Below are 16,928 nucleotides of genomic sequence, written 5' to 3' on the forward strand. Positions count from 1 at the left end.
TGATATGGTCATTGCTGTGTGGACATCTCTCTGAATTATTGAGGTGAGAAGGTGCTCTAGATTAATTGACTCAGGACTGAAAATTTGCATGGAGATTAAAGGAAGGCAATGGATTTAGGAGTAAATTACATTTTAGGTGGCTGAATGCATCATCCTGAGGGAGTTAAGTGGAGACTAAAGGGCTTGAGTCATGGGTATATTCACTTTGAGTTGTCAGGATAAGTACAAGTTGGTGAGAATTCTAATTTTCTCTTTCTATACCAAGAGTTACCTCTGAAATGATTCTAACTATTCAGTGCAACAATCACCATATATTGTCAGGCCATGCAGTATAGAACTGGTAAAAGTGGGTGATAAAGAATATGTAGATTTGCTCCATTCCAGTTCCTCACTGACTATTTGGGAAAGGAATTCTTTTTTTTTTTTTTTTTTGTCTTTTTGCCATTTCTTGGGCAGCTCCCGTGGCATATGGAGGTTCCCAGGCTAGGGGTCGAATCAGAGCTGTAGCTGCCAGCCTACGCCAGAGCCACAGCAACGCAGGATCTGAGCCGCGTCTGCGACCTACATCACAGCTCACAGCAACGCCAGATCTTTAACCCACTGAGCAAAGGCAGGGATCGAACCCACAACCTCATGGTTCCTAGTCGGATTCGTTAACCACTGCACCACGATGGGAACTCCTGGGAAAGGAATTCTTATCTCACTAACACAGACAGTTAGAAACTTTGAGTTGTTCTGATAACTGAAAAATAATAATAACGAACACCTACATGGTACTTTCTGAGTGCCAATGCAATATCACATATATAGTATATATGCCAAATATTATTGTTCCCATGTTATATTGGAGGGAACTGAGGCACAAAGAGGTTAAGTAATTTATGCAAGAATACACAGCTTGGAAGAGAGATATCTGGAAAGTAATCATTCCATGTTTTTAACTACTGAAATTTATGGTGCCTAAGGAGGGAGATGAAAACAAGAACTTAGACTGGGAAGAGGTAAATAGGGGATGTCTCATCTATATTTGTATACATATTTTACTTTTTAAAATGAATGGCAAATAAGCATTAATATTCTTTATCTTTTTGCATATCTAATTAATCTGTAATTTGTAGAAGTAAATTATTTTGTCTTCCATTTTGTAAAAATACAAATTATAAATAACACTAAACTTTGAAAGAAGTGCTTGCTTGGAGATCTAAAAAGTCTTTTCTCTGTGCTGACTCCTCTAAGACATTTTTTTAAACATCGATTTTTCAACTTTTTTTTTTTTTTTTGGCACTACCAACCTGGACTGACAAAGGCAAAGAGAGTTAAAGATGAAAAGAAGTTTCAGTGCCCCAAACCTTTTATGGGCATACAGAAGCCTGAGAAAACCACTCAGTTAAAAACACAAACCTTTCTTATCGAAAAGGAAGAATGACTCAGAAAAGCAAAGCCAAGAGAACAGCGGGCAAAGCTAAGAGATTTGAGAACTGAGGGAGAACTGAGTGTTAGTCAAACACACAAGAACATGCACCTGGCTAGATTTTAGAATTAATATGTGCCAGTGACTGCAACATATCCGTAGTCTTCCTTCTCCCTTTGAAGTAGGAATGTCCATTGCTATTCCAGCATGTTTCATCATTACATGCTGAGTATGGGGAGAGTGGATAACCTGCTCTAAATTTTCAGAGCGGCAGATGTAGCATAACTTTACTGCAAGAGATGTGTTTTTGATGAGCCGCATCGAAAAGTCTCATCTACACTTGGACTGATTTAGATAATGAGATCCTGAATATCAAGCATGAGCCAGATACTATAACAGGATGAGAGTTTGGTGATTTTTGAGAGAAGCATGATGATATTTTGCATATGGGAGAGATGTAAATCCCTGGGGCTAGAGAGTGGACTGTGATTTCCAGACAAGACCCTTGAATACATTCACTATTGGACCCATGAATATATTCACTATTCGACTCTATTGTATACTGACCAGAAGAAAATTATACCTAAGATAAACAATGTCAGATGACATGCCTGGAAATGAAATTAGAATTTTTATCAAAGAGCTCCAACTACTGCATGCATTTATTTGTGTGGGTATACAAGTGAGTAGTTTTGAATTGAAAGTTTCCTGAATTCAAATTGCATTAGAAATGGATATTTAATGTACTTAACTGAGATGCTTTTATATTTGTTTTCCAATGATGCAAAATATTTTTTCCTGGAGATAGATATTGCTCCACCAGATTTGTGCTCTCCTGCAATGAAGGAAGCTTCCTAGCCACTTTTTCAACCAGGCGGAACATTGTGACTCAGTTCTAGTCAGTGAACTCAGGGTGGAAGTGATATGTGCCCTTTTCAAGCCTGACACATAAAATCTTCCAGTCAATCTTTCATTCCTCTCTTCTTTCATTTTCAGGATGTCTTTGTCCAGGTTCACCTTGAAAGCTATGTGTCGAAGACAGCAGAGGTTCCACGAGCCTGAGTAATTCTGATGGAATATCATGCACAGCATTAACAAAACACCAAGATATGGCACATGATTAAAAATAATAAAATTTTAGGATATTTTATATGTTTGGTATACTTCAATAATTTCCCAAAGAACATATTGGCAGTTTTCTTTGGTTCAAGATGGTAGTAGTCTGTCTGGTAAGATTTTTTTCCCCACTTGCCCCTTAAATGGAAATATAACAACCAATAAGCAGAAGCTTTAATAATTCAGGCGACTATCAGACCTGTTCTTTTCTCTATATCTCCATGGCCATAAACCTAATGCAAACTATAATAATCTTACTTTGATGACGACAGTAGCCTCACATCTGTTTTTTTATCCTCCAAACTGTCTTCAGTTGTAGTCAGTGCAGTCCATTCAATTGGATCATGGTTGTTTGTCATCGCAGCCATCAATAGCTTCCTATTGTTCCTGAGACAGAGTACTTAAAGTGACAAGGTCCTGTGAGGCCCTCGGCAGCTTCATTACAGATCACTCTTGCTCTCACTGCTTTTGCTGGAGCCACATCTTAGTTCCTGGATGCACCAGGCTCTTTCCCTCCATATAAATTCAGCTTAAAAATCATTTCCTTAAGGAAGACGTCGCTCATCTCAAATTGAGTAAGAGTCCTTCATTTCTTGTTATAGCATTTTGTTACTTTCCTTCACAGCATTTTTCTAACCTGAAAATTTTCAAGTATTTGATTATTTTGTTTAATCTTTAACATATCTATGTGGTTTAAAAAATTATTTTTAAAATTCAGTGAAATAAATGTTTAACATAAGAATGGAAATGAAACATCTTCCAGTGATCTGATTGTCCAGTTTTACCATGTATTGAATTCTTGCATGTGTTTGAGCCATTTTTGACTTTCCTATTCTGGTCCATAAGTCAGCTGTTTATTCATGTATGAGTTCCACCCCGTTTCAGTCAATAATATTATTTGTCTTACTACTTGATTTTACACTCTTAAATATTCTTGTAGTTTAATTACCTGATTTGTTGGCTTTAAACGAGATCCATTTATACGCAACTATTACGAATGAGATATCAGAAAATTTATTCTAGCTTCAATGTTTTTCCCTCTTTTCCTGCAATTTTTTAGTTGTTACAATTTCTACTTTATCAGGGCATATAATCCATATATTCTCATTAGTTATTTAAAATCCTATATTTTCAGAAAAACTTAGTTTCATTATTAAATAATTTAATCTTTATCAGCAGACTTTTTTTTACCAGTATCCTTGCTAATCATTTGCTTGGTTGATATAGCTTAAGGAATAGAGAAAGATAGAGAAGCATAGATGAATCTAGAGGTACAAAAGGAATGCATCCAACACCATAAATGACACAGGGATTTTGCCTTCTAAATCACAAAGGGAACAAAGTGTAAATAGAAATGAGCTAAAGCATATGAAATAATAACATATCTACATATTAGAAGTTCTGATAAGAAGCAAGATCTTTGGAATAATTGAATGAGAAAGCTGAGTGCCGGAGTTCCCGTCGTGGTTAACGAATCTGACTAGGAACCATGAGGTTGTGGGTTCTATCCCTGCCCTTGCTCAGTGGGTTAACGATCCGGCATTGCTGTGAGCTGTGGTGTAGGTTGCATACGCGGCTCGGATCCCGCGTTGCTGTGGCTCTGGCTTAGGCTGGCGGCTTCAGCTCCGATTAGATCCCTAGCCTGGGAACATCCACATGCTGAGGGAGTGGCCCTAGAAAAGGCAAAAAAGACAAAAAAAAAAGAAAGCTGAGTGCAGAGGTGACTATTGTCAGGGAGGAAGATAAACTTTTTTTCTAATTTCAGAATGAGGAAACTTCAAAAAGTGACAGCACCCAGGTTATGACCATCCAGTAAATGGCTGAAATGAGATTGAGATGAAGGTCATTAGATATGAAGATGTTAAACAGAAAGTTTAGAGTTTTGCAAGTTCATATTGTGGCTCAGTGGTAATGAACCCAACTAGTATCCTTGAGGATGCAGATTCAACCCCTGGCCCTGCTCAGTGGGGTAGGGATCCAGCGTTGCCACAAGCTGTGGTGTAGTTTGCAGATGTGGCTCAGATCTGGTGTAGCTGAGGCTGTGGTGTAAGCTGGCAACTGTAGCTGCGATTTGACCCTTAGCCTGGGAACTTCCAAAAAAAAAAAGTTCCAAATCTTGAAAGAGTCACTAATGCAACAGAAGTGATCAAGTCATCCAGGGAAATGGCAACATGGGATTAGGGAGGAAGACTATTGACAAGGTGTCATGACTCTAATTAAGATAGTGGCATGAGATCAAAGGAATAGGAGATTTCACATGAAGAAGGAGGAATGATGGTCTGGAGGCCTCCTTGAGGAAGGAGAAAATTGGCCTCTGTTTCTTACCCTGGGCAGTGAGAAGGCTGTTTCTAGGAAAGAAGGCAGCTTGGGGAATGGAGTCTTCTGAGCATGCCATGTTTCATTTAAATGCAGAATATGAGAAGGGGGAGGGATGGACTAGGGGTTTAGGACTGACATATGCACACTGAGGCATGTGGAGTAATTGGCCAACAGGGACCTGCTGTTTGGCACAAGGAACTCTATCCAATATTCTATGATGATCTAGGTGGGAAAATAATTTGAAAGAGAATGGATGTGCATACATGTATGGCTGAGGCACTTTGTTGTACAGCAGAAATTATCATAACATTTTAAGTCAACTATACTTCAGTAAAACTTTAAAAATGAAAAAATGCAGACTATGAGAGGAATGCATCCTCTAGTGTTTGAGGTTATACAATTTTGTTTTGCTCTGGTGAAGTGGCAGTTCCGGAGGGCATAGTTGAGGAGGAAAATAAAAGAAGAAAGTTGGACTAAAAGAGGAAACAAATTATTTCAGTGGGAGTGAATGTTTGAGAGTCTAGACCCTTGGAGGGACTTTCATCAGTGCTAAGAACAGTTGACCAAGATGTGCCATTTTGTATCTTTGAGCACAACCTTGATTTTCCTAAACAGTTTTTTTGTCTTAAGTCAGTTGAAATCTAAGTCCCCCTCACCCAGATCACTCATCGAATGCAATAATTCCACTAAGGAGATGAACCTTTTATAGATTTATTCTTCAGCATGTGTCTACTCAATTATTGAAGTGTTTCTCTTTAATAATACACCAAATGACAAATAATGAACTTATTAGTATCTTTACAATATATATCACTCAGGAAGAAAATGGTAAAAGCAAAATATTTTTGACACCGTAGTTTGCTCTTTGTCCGTGGTGTGGATAGTTAATGTTCACTACAAAGTGTCAACAATGGATGGGAGAATTGGGCCAATAACGTAAGAGGGCCATTCTGGGGCATAGAATTGAAGAAACTTGGTACAGGAAGTATTCACCAAAGCATCCTGAATAAAAAAGTAGGCAGTTGGTGAGGAAAAGATGATATGCAGTTCAAGCATCTGCAATAAACTCAGCAATAATGAACAGAAAAGAAATGTAGGGCATCGTCCTTATCTCCAGTGATAGAGTTCTTTCCCTTTTTAGGCTTATCTGGATAAGGAAACTCAGTGTACCCTTTAAGTTACAATTGCAGGGAATAAATAATTAAAGGAAAATATAAACTGCAGCTTCAATAAGCACTGTGGCAATTCTGGGGAGGAAGTAGGGCAGCATGATCTGGACAAACTATATGAATGTGAAGAAACCTTTATAGCTTCCTTGCATGAGTGTGCTTTGAGGCAAGCAAAGAGCTTCATGGCTTTCAAGTCCAAAAATTTTAATGAGGTAATATTTGTGAAAATATAAATCTCAAGACCCTGTATAAAGGTATAGTGTTATTTTTCTTATTAACAATGTTCATCATATTTAAATGATTATTTCAATAAATAAGGATTTAGACTCCCATCAGAGCCAGCACAGAAAATTGCAGAGGTCAAATGGTATGATGAAACAAATTCTAAAGTTGAAAAGAAATTTGTATATGGCTGAAGCCTGGGATCATTAATGATAAATTCTTTTTTTTAAGGAAACGGACAATCCATGGCTTTGAAATTATTTTTTCCTGTTTAGAATTTTTTTTTTTACCGTCATTACATTTATTGTGTTGGAGTCTGCTTACATTACTTAATGATGGTTCAAACTGTTCAGCTCTAACCTAATTGCCTCTGCATTCATTACTAAAAACTGGAAAAGATACATTAGACTCCTAGCAGAAATAATATTTGCTCTGGGGTGATATCTGGAAAAGGATTATTACAGAAATATGTGTGCTGTAAAAAAAAAAAAAAGACATTATTTACAAAAAAAAAAGAGAGAGAGAGAGACATTGGTGTTTTCCTTTGCAGTTATGGCTCTTAAGACATTTGGCTGAAATAGCATGTTGATTGTGATGATGATGAATTGGTGTTTTTAATCATCACTAAAAAGATAACAGCCATGGATTGAATATTAGCTTGTCTCACAGTGTGCACATACGAGTGTCAGTTTTGCCATCCCTACACTGAAAAGTTAAAATTGACTTACTACAGATAAAATTCCCATATGGCAAATGCTATAGGATTTACTAATCTACCCTTTTTAGAAAGTAGTGGAATTTGGGCAGTCGGAAGGAGAGTTCAAGGAGACTGGGGAGAAGAGGCTGCGGGAATCTCGGTCGGGGCTACCTCCATCATGTCGGGGATAGTGGAGCTGCCCATTCTGGAAGATCTGAAAGTGCGGGAAGGGAAAGTCAGTTCTTCAATGCTGAAAGCTGCACCCCATCACTTTGGAGCTCAGTGCGTTAAGCCCAACAAGGAACTCCTGCTTGCTCTGCCTCCTCCATGCTCTGCCAGTGTGAAGAGAAGCACCCAAGGCGATGTTTAGAGGGAGGCAAGCTTCTCAACCACTGTGCCCTAAACTTCTCTAGGCAGATGAAGCAGCACTGTGTGGAGACTTTTACAGAAAACTGGACTGGCAGTGATTACTCTGGCCTGCAGGGTTTTCGTCACTGTCGCTGTTGCAAGCAAGAGGCAAAGTTTGACAAGCATATTCTGGACAAACTGGGCTGAGTACGACCTGACCTGGGAGAGGTGTCAAAGGTCACCAAAGTGAAAACAGATCTCTTTTAACGGAGAATCTCTATCACTCAAGAGCAAAGCCAGAGCCCAACCCTGGGACAGAAGGTTATCGGAAGCCTCCCAAACATAGCAGCTGCCTCTTTTTCTGGCCCGTGTGAAGACAGGTTCATGGCCCTCAACCACTCTTGTACCCAGGCAGCAGTTGATGAAAACTCTCAGTAGTTTGCATCAACCGATAGGAGGTTGCTTCCAGGATCACAAACATTAACAGAAATGTTAATTTGATGTGACTTGGTAGTTACTCTGTACCATTTCCTGGCCATTAAAAATTGTAAAGAAAAAGAAAACAATGGAATTTCATTAAAACTCTCTGTTGTTGGAAATTACAGGGATTATTGGGGTGTGACATTGTGGTCTGGTGGTTAAGAGGACTGATGTTTGTGATGTTAGGCTCAACAGACACTGAGATGATAAGGGGTGAAAAATTAGACATTAAAACCTGAGAAGGGAAGAACGACGATGAAGAATTGGGCATAGAATGCACCTGAATGTTGGTACAGGCCTGACAACATTTTGGCAATTGAAGGAAAAGCTCTGGAGCAAGTATTGACCATCAGTATGTCCTTCATTAGGCCAGATGCCAGTGACTCTGGGAAGAGTCTGTCTTTGGGCAAAGAGGCTCTCTGAAGTCAGGGGGGAGTCTAAAGGAGCTGACAGCTAGAAACTGTCTGACTACACTTTCCAGCTAAAGGGTGGGAACAGGGTGGCATATCGCCTTACCAACCACAAACCTGAATGGACTAAAGGGGCATTGAAGAACATGTGGATTGCCCCCAGATTCCTGTATCTAATGCTGTTACACATGTGTGCATTATATTAATTTTTTCTGGTGGATAGAGGCATACTGTTGACAAGCTATTGCTGGTGAAAATTGGACATAATTTTCTATTTCTGAGATTTGGAAAACAATGGGATCAAGGGTCAATCAGGAATTTAGGCTAACAGGTAGAGAAAAGGTTGGAAAAGGGCTCACAGAAGAGTACCTGAAAAGAGTTAGATATTTTGGGAACGCACCAAAGAGCAAGTCCAGCATGGAACTAGATAATTACAGAAGTGAATTGCATCCTGAAAACATATCCAAAATGATGTTAGATTTTAAGAATGTCCAGGCTGGGGTCTAGATACAACTTTATGCACTTAAGTCTTTTTTAAAAAAAAGACATTTTCATTCATTTTATTTTTTACCAACCTTATTGGTATACAAGCAGATATTTAATGTATATAATTTAATGAGTTTGGAGATATATATGGATATGAAACCATCATCACAATCAAGGTAACAGACATACCTAATACTTCTCAATGTTTCTTTCAGTACCTTTGTTTCTGTTTTGTGGTGTGTGTGTATGTGTGTGTGTGTGTTTTGAGGAGGAGCCATAAGAACACTTAATGTGAGATATTTACCATCTTAGCAGTGTTTCTAAGTGCACAGTATAGCAGTGTAGACAATACGTATTATGCTCTACAGTAGATCCCTAAAGTGCAAGTTTATACCAGTTGAACAATTCCATTTTCCCCTATTCTCAGCCACTGTCAATCACCTGTCTATTCTTTGCTTCTATGGGTTTGACTATTTTAGGTCACTCATACGTGAAATAATGTAGTATTTGTTCTTATGTAACTGGTTTACATTTTCTCAAGTTTTCAAAACACTATCAAGAGAAAAGAAGATTAAAAATGCAAAAATAAAAAATGTATTCTTGGGAATTCCTACTGTGGAACAGTGGGTTAAGGATCCACTGCAGAGGTGCAGGCTCAGGTCACTGCAGAGGTGCAGGCTCAGCCTGGCCCAGTGAGTTAAATGTCCAGTGTTGCCTCAGCTGTGGCTTGGATTCAGTCCCTGGCCTGAGAACTCCCATATGCTGCGGGTGCAGCCAACAAAAGAAAAAGAAATATTATCCCTGCTAAAATGACTTACGAGTGCATGCAGTGCCACACCAAAATAAGAATTAATGGTGAAAGTTCTGTTCCCAAGACCATCTCCATCAGAAAGATATCTTACATTCACAGATGGTGAGAGGAAAGGCACAGTTTATAGCCTGTTCTGACTATTATGTCATAAAGACTAAGTTCTCACCAAGAGCAAATTATAATTTCATAGCTTTGTGGAAGAAGGAAGTAAAGGTTATTGAGCTCTTAACTATATGCCGGATAGCATTTTACGAGGAGAGAAGAGACAAAATTAGGTTATGTGATTTGCCTAATATTTCACAGTTCATTTCAGACTTCCTTAGCCTCAGCTTTCTCTTGCTATGAAACATGGCCAAAATTACATCACAGTGTTAAGTCCTTAATGGAAAGAGCTTGCATCAGAGAAGGCAGTTGCTGAGGACCTGGTGTTGCCTGATTTGTTAGAATTCCTCAGGGCTTGATTCTTCATGGGACCTGGTGCTTACATCAAAAGAGATCTAGGACTTAAGGGATACACGCACCGGCCATGCCGTTGCTGCCAAGTTCATATCATCCTTCTATTAGGGCCTGGCTTCAATGGAACTGCTATGTGCTTTTGTGTTCTGGGGACCTCATAGTAAATCATTTACTTGTTCAAATATTAATGGACTATATCACAGGTAAAGTTTTGAAAAAATCAAAGACATTCAAGAGTTATTTTCTTTTTTTCTAAAACTAATCTAAACCTTCCAAGTCTGAGATATAAAAGGAATTTTTTGATGCAGGCATCAGCTGTTTCTACCTGTTTGGGATCCTGTCCCTTTTTTTCTAGTAATCGAGTTCCCTCCTTGGTTTTTTTTCTTTGTGGTACCCATCCTATGTGACTTGGACAGGGATAAGCACTACAATAAGAAACTAATTTCTTGGTTAAAAAAGTGTACCACTGGTGGATGATGAGTAAAAGTATGACTATTAATCAGCAAATTTCCCAAGGCCTGGGAATGCAGAAAGTGAAAAGATTCCCATTACAACCCTGCTTTTTCTGCTGGAGCAATCAGAAAGATTTCTCATGTGGAATGATGCTATTTGAGAGATGGAGAGAGAACACACGAGCATGTATCTCTGGACTGAGCTATGCCCGAAGGAAAATATACACTCTTGATTTTTCAGTTATATAAGCCAATGAAGTTGCTTATTTTGCTTAATCTAGTTTCAGTTGTCTTTTGGTTTTCCTGTCACTTATAACCAAATGAAGCCTGACAACTGCAGAGGCTTTTCCTTTGGACATGGGGAAGGGAGGAGGAAGTAATATTGTTCTAAGTACCAACAGCAATGTGCTAGGCATAACGTTAGATACTATTATTTCATTAATTAATACATGTTCTTTATTTATGAGTAGAAATTAGACAAAATTAGGTCATGTGATTTGCCTAATATCTCATATAAGTTAGAGATTCAGGCCCAAACCCAATCTCCATATTCAGCATACTAGTTTGCCTCCCCATGTTGCAATTATACTGCATGTGCAAATGCAATTGTATATATATGCAAATAATATTAGAAGAATTTAAGCCAACCTGAGAGCTGGTACTATAAATAGAATGAGACAGATTGTGTTGAGGAAAAAGGAGTCAGAAAGGAACTTGCAAAGCACTTCAGAACTGTCCAGAGCTCTGACCTCTGCTTAGCTGTCTCTGACCATCAGTCCTTAGGTAATTACCCACTTTTGCTATACTACAGGCTTGTTCACTCTCACCCATCTAACATTTATATCCCTATCTCCTTTGATGAAAATTGTGAACGTTGTTAGGCTGGCTTATAAGAAATGATTTGGAGTCATCTAGACCTCAGTTCAATTTTCAGTACTTTTGCTGATGAATCCTATAACTTTGAACAAGTCACACCACCTAAGACACAATTTTCTTATCTATAAAAGAAGAATAAACCAGGAATTGCAGTCACTGGAACATAGAAGGAACTCAAAAAAATGTTAGCTCACAGATGTGATAAATTCATTTGAGAAATAAAAAAAGAAAAAAGTTAGCTCTTTTCTCACCTTCCTCACAGAATAAAGTTTATTGGCTGAGTTATTCTTTGAAATTTTATTTCCTGCCACAAAATGTTTCCTATAGGTATTTTCAACCCCATGTTAGAAAAAGCATTTTCCCCTTCAAAATCTTTGTCTTCAAACTGAATTATTTCTGATAATATATATTATTATATTATAACAATATATAATGTATTATATATTATACATTTTTTTCTAAACAGGGATGGCAGCACTTGGCAGTTGGGATAAATCGGCAAAATATTCCCTCTGATTTAAACCACAAATATAGTCAGGTAGAGAGTGTAGATGAGAATTTTAGCTTTCAAAAATACATTCAAATCAGAATCAGACATTAGCGTGACAATGTGATTTGCACATTTCAAGTTTTACATAAAAAAACTAAATATAAGTCTCAGTTTTTATATGCCTGAGGAAAAAAGCAGATCCTGATAAGACACAAAACACGTGGAGTAATTAAATGTATACTTGCTCTCTCATTTATAGATTCACTTCTTTTCTCTTCCTTTCTTTTCTTTTCTGTTTTCTTTTCTTTGCTTTTTAGGGCCTTACCTGCTGCATGTGGAAGTTCCTAGGCTAGGGGTTCAATTAGAGCTGCAGCCGCCAGCCATAGCCACAGCCACAGCCACAGCCACAGCAATGCTGGATCAGAGCCTCATCTGGGACCTACACCACAGCCCACAGCAATGTCAGATCCCCAACCCACTGAGCAAGGCCAGGGGTCGAACCCATGTCCTCATGGATACCAGTTGGATTCGTTTTTGCTGCGCCACAACCGGAGCTCCAAATTTACTTTTTAACTTAAATCTTCCGTTTTCTTACATTAATTATTATTATTGTTGTTGTTGTTGTTGTGTTGTTATTATTATTCATGGCAATTTATGTTCTTCAAAGAGTTGTCCATCGGTTTTATTGTTTTTATTTTTTAGTCTTTTTTCTAGGGCCACACCCTTGGCACATGGAGGTTCCCAGGCTAGGGGTCTAATTGGAGATGCAGCCACCGGCCTGCAGCCACAGCAACATGGGATCCCAGCTGCGTCTGCAAACTACACCACAGCTCACGGCAATGGCCGGATCCTTAACACACTGACCGAGGCCAGGGATCCAACCCACAACCCCATGGTTCCTAGTAGGATTTGTTAACCACCAAGCCATGACGGGAACTCCTGTCCATCAGTTTTAAACACAGCTACTATTCTTCAGCTGTTCTTATTACACTGGCTTATTAGCGATGTATCTTTCCTGTAAGATTTTCAATATGGAATAAAACTGGTAAAACATAAGTCTTCAAATTTACCTTGTTAACCTCACTAGGGGTTTTTCAGGATGTCACTATACATTTTACTTAATGTGTGTCCTTAAGCCATGAAATAAATCACATACTCTTGTGATTATACATTCAAATTGTCTATACTCCATGGTATAAAATTATCTGTTCCTGTTTTTTAACTTACTTGAGCTAGAATTTTTAAAGGTACTTGTACAGTGTGGAGTGATGGGAAGCAGGTGGGCCTTTGGGCTGAGGATGCAAAGTTTGAAACCTAGCTTTGCGACTTATTTTGCTGATTCATTTCAAGCAACTTTCTTAAAATCTCTGAGCCTCAATTTCCAAATATGTGCTGGGAAAATATAAAGATTAAATTAACTAAAATATGCAAAAGAACTGTGGCAAAAACTGTCACTTAGCTAATGCAATGCTGTTCCAAATCTCCTTTCTAACCACCTTTCACCTTTCAATTATTTGTACCTGAAAATATCCTAAAAGGGCTTTCGTTCTCATAAAACGACACGATTTTTGTCTTACCTCTTTCTTCCTGTTTGGGAAAAAGATTTGATATCTGGAGGTAGAGCAGCCATCTTAGAATCATGAGTATAAAACCACACACTGAGGCCAGCACAGAAGGAAATTAAAGTCTGATTCCTTCATGATATCCTTGAACAGCTAGAGCTGACCTAGAGTAGTTTTCTCAAGACTTCTTCTTTTTTCCCCTTTATTTAATTTATTTTTTAAAAAGTTAAAGTATAGTTGATTAACAATGTTGTGTCAATTTCTGCTGTACAGCAAAGTGACACATTCATACATATATTATATATAGAGAGATATATACACATATATATTCCCTTTCTTATATTATCTTCCATCATGTTCTATCCCAAGAACCCTGTACTATACAGTAGGACCTCATTTCTTATCCATTCTAAATGTAATAGTTTGCATCTGCTAACCCCAAACTCCCAGTCCATCCCACTCCCACCCTACCCCCCTTAGCAACCACAAGTCTGTTCTCTATGCCTATGAGTCTGTTTATGTTTTGTAGATGGCTTCATTTGTGCCATATTTTAGATTCCACATATAAATGATATCATATTCTTTTGCCTTTCTCTTTATGACTTACTTCATTCACTTAGTATGAGAATCTCTAGTTGCATCCATGTTGCTACAAATGGCATTACTTTGTTTTTTTATGGCTGAGTAGTATTCCATTGTATATATGTACCAGATCTTCTTAATTCATTCATGTCAGTGGACATGTAAGTGTTTCCATGTCTTGGCCATTGTGAATAGTGCTGCTATGAACATAGGGGTGCATGTATCTTTTTTAATTATAGGTTTGTCCAGATATATGCCCAGGAGTGGGATTGCTGGATCATATGGTAGTTCTATATTCAGTTTTCTGAGGAATGTCTATACCGTGTTCTATAGTGGTTGTACCAATTTCTATTCCCACCAACATTGTAGGCAGATTCCCTTTTCTCCACACCATCTCTAGCATTTACTATTTGTAGGCTTATTAATGATGGCCATTCTGACCAGCATGAGAGTACCTCATTGTAGTTTTGATTTGCATTTCTCTAATAATCAGTGATGTTGAGCATTTTTTTCATGTGCCTATTGGCCATCTGTATATATTCTTTGGAGAAATATCTATTTAGGTCTTGTGACCATTTTTTTATTGTGTTCTTTGTTTTTTGTTGTTTAGTTGCATGGGTTTTTATGTGTTTGGAGATTAAGCCCTTGTCATTTGTAGCATTTGCAACTATTTTCTCCCACTCTGTAAGTTTTTTGTTTTTATGGTTTCATTTAAAGATTTCTTATTATGTGAAATCAATGACCCCTGGTTTCTCATGTTTTTTTTTATTACTCAAAATTGCAGCATTGCTGTTTAATACAAAAGCAAACATGGTCCATAGACCATTGTAAAGAGATTCAGATAATGTTAATCACCCGTCTCCCTTCTATCACTAATGGATGAGGCATAGTCTCAGCATACATCTTTTAAAAATAAATAATAGAATAAAAATATCAGGCATCACTTTTCAATTTCTAGTGAATGGTGTCACCAGTCAACCCGGTTAATGTTCCAGAGTCTTAGAAAAATCCTGATACTTCCTTCTTTCTTATATATATTGTCCAATCCAAGTCCTAGGGATTTTATCCCTAATATCTGCCCCATTCTTTCCATCTCCCTGGCCATCACCTTAGTGATGGTTCACCTGGGGGATCACAGTCACATTCTTACAAGTGAACTTGTGCACAAGCTATTTCCTCAGCCTAGAATATTTTCTCTCCTGAACCCTTATTTTTCACATCTTAGCTAAGTCATCACATACCCAGAAACACTTCTCCAGCCTCTCAATCTTGACCATCTTCTTTTTATATCTCATTATATCTCTGCTTTTAGCATAATTATTACATTTATATGTGAGGTTTTTCTTTTTCTTTTTTCTTTTTTTTTCAGCTGCACCCATGGCATATGGAAGTTCCCAGGCCAAGGATCAAATCTGAGCCAGATCTGCTACTTACACCATAGCTATAGCAACATTGGATCCTTAACCCTCTGTGCCAGACCTAGGATCAAACTGGTGCCACAACAGAGATAAACTGGATCATTAACCCACTGCGCCACAGTGGGAACTCCAATATGTGAGTTTTAATGTCTGTCTCTCAGACCTGTAAGTACTAGGAAAACAGAGTGTATTTTTTTTTTATCTTCCATCATTTTATACTCTACTTTTTTTTGTCTTTTTGCCTTTTCTTGAGCCGTTCCCGTGGCATATGGAGGTTCCCAGGCTAGGGGTCTAATTGGAGCCATAGCCACCGGCCTATGCCAGAGCCACAGCAACACAGGATCCAAGCCGTGTCTGCAACCCACACCACAACTCACAGCAGCGCCTGTTCCTTAACCCACTGAGCAAGGCCAGGGATTGAACCCGCAACCTCATGGTTCCTAGTCGGATTCATTAACCACTGCGCCACGACGGGAACTCCCATCATTTTATACTCTAATCAAGCCCAGCCATAATACATAGTAAGTGCTCAGTATTCACTTAATCATAATAACTAACATTTAATGAGCATTTACTGTGTATGAAGCACTTTAATTTTTGCTTTACATGTATTAAATCATTTTTGTTGTCATTGTTGCATCATGGCATATGGAAGTTCCTGGGCCAGAGATCAAATCCAAGCTGCAGCTGCAAGCTACATCACAGCTGTGGCAACACCAGATCCTTTAACCCACTGTGTTGGACTGGAAATCAAACCTGTGCTTCCATAGCCATCTGAGCCACTGCAGTCAGATCCTTAACCCTACTTTGCCACAATGGGAACTCCATAACTCAATTTTGCAGTCACAGAAAACCTCTTTTATAGATATTTTATATCTTATCTATATTTTGTATAGATAAGATAGCACCATTTTGCAGATCAAAAAGCTGTGGCACAGAAAAGTTAAGGAATTTGCCTGAGGTCACCCAGAATTTGATTCAGGCAGTTCATCTTAGAGCCTATGTTAATAACCATTACTCAAAGCTGAATAAGAGAATTAATCTTGCCACCAACTGGTCGATGCTAATCACTCTGATTCCTACCTATAATGGTCTTTACAAAATAAATAGAAGTTGCTTTGTACAAGCTATTGTCTGTGTTCAGTGGATAAGATGACGTCTAAAGGCACCCAATTTATATTTTCAAGGTTCTGTAGAGTTAACCCTGATTGGTCTGAGGATATACAGCAAATTTCTCTCATATATTTATATTTTCCTTAAAACATATTACCAATGCATTATATAATTATTGGTTTTCCTCTTCAATTTGATTGACCCTCATTGGTTCATATGAGAAAGGACATGGATCTCACTAGATTTCTTATTTATCATGCCATGTTCAGTAACGCTATATTTTTTTTTTACCCCAAACAATTATTTTGAAAGAGTGAAGAAAACACCATCTGTAACAACTGAAATCATAATAACATTTTTTTCTATTCTCAAAGCACATCAATGTTATATAATGAAGGGAAAAATGATTAGTCCCAGGCTGTGCTTAACTGTGCCAAACAAGTATGCTAATTTTTTGGCTTGGTTAGAAAACCCTGAAATCAGAAATTTATGCAGGGATTTGCAAATTAC

At 38.1% G+C, this 16,928-nt stretch overlaps 1 pseudogene; it reads left to right on the top strand.

Annotated features, from left to right (window-relative positions):
* The first annotated feature begins 7,112 nt into the window (after positions 1 to 7,112).
* Positions 7,113 to 7,656, top strand: LOC125122281 (NADH dehydrogenase [ubiquinone] 1 alpha subcomplex subunit 8-like; annotated as a pseudogene).
* The last annotated feature ends 9,272 nt before the right edge of the window (positions 7,657 to 16,928 follow it).

Source organism: Phacochoerus africanus, chromosome 3 (genome assembly GCF_016906955.1).
Source record: "Phacochoerus africanus isolate WHEZ1 chromosome 3, ROS_Pafr_v1, whole genome shotgun sequence".
In the NCBI taxonomy this organism is placed as follows: Eukaryota; Metazoa; Chordata; class Mammalia; order Artiodactyla; family Suidae; genus Phacochoerus; species Phacochoerus africanus.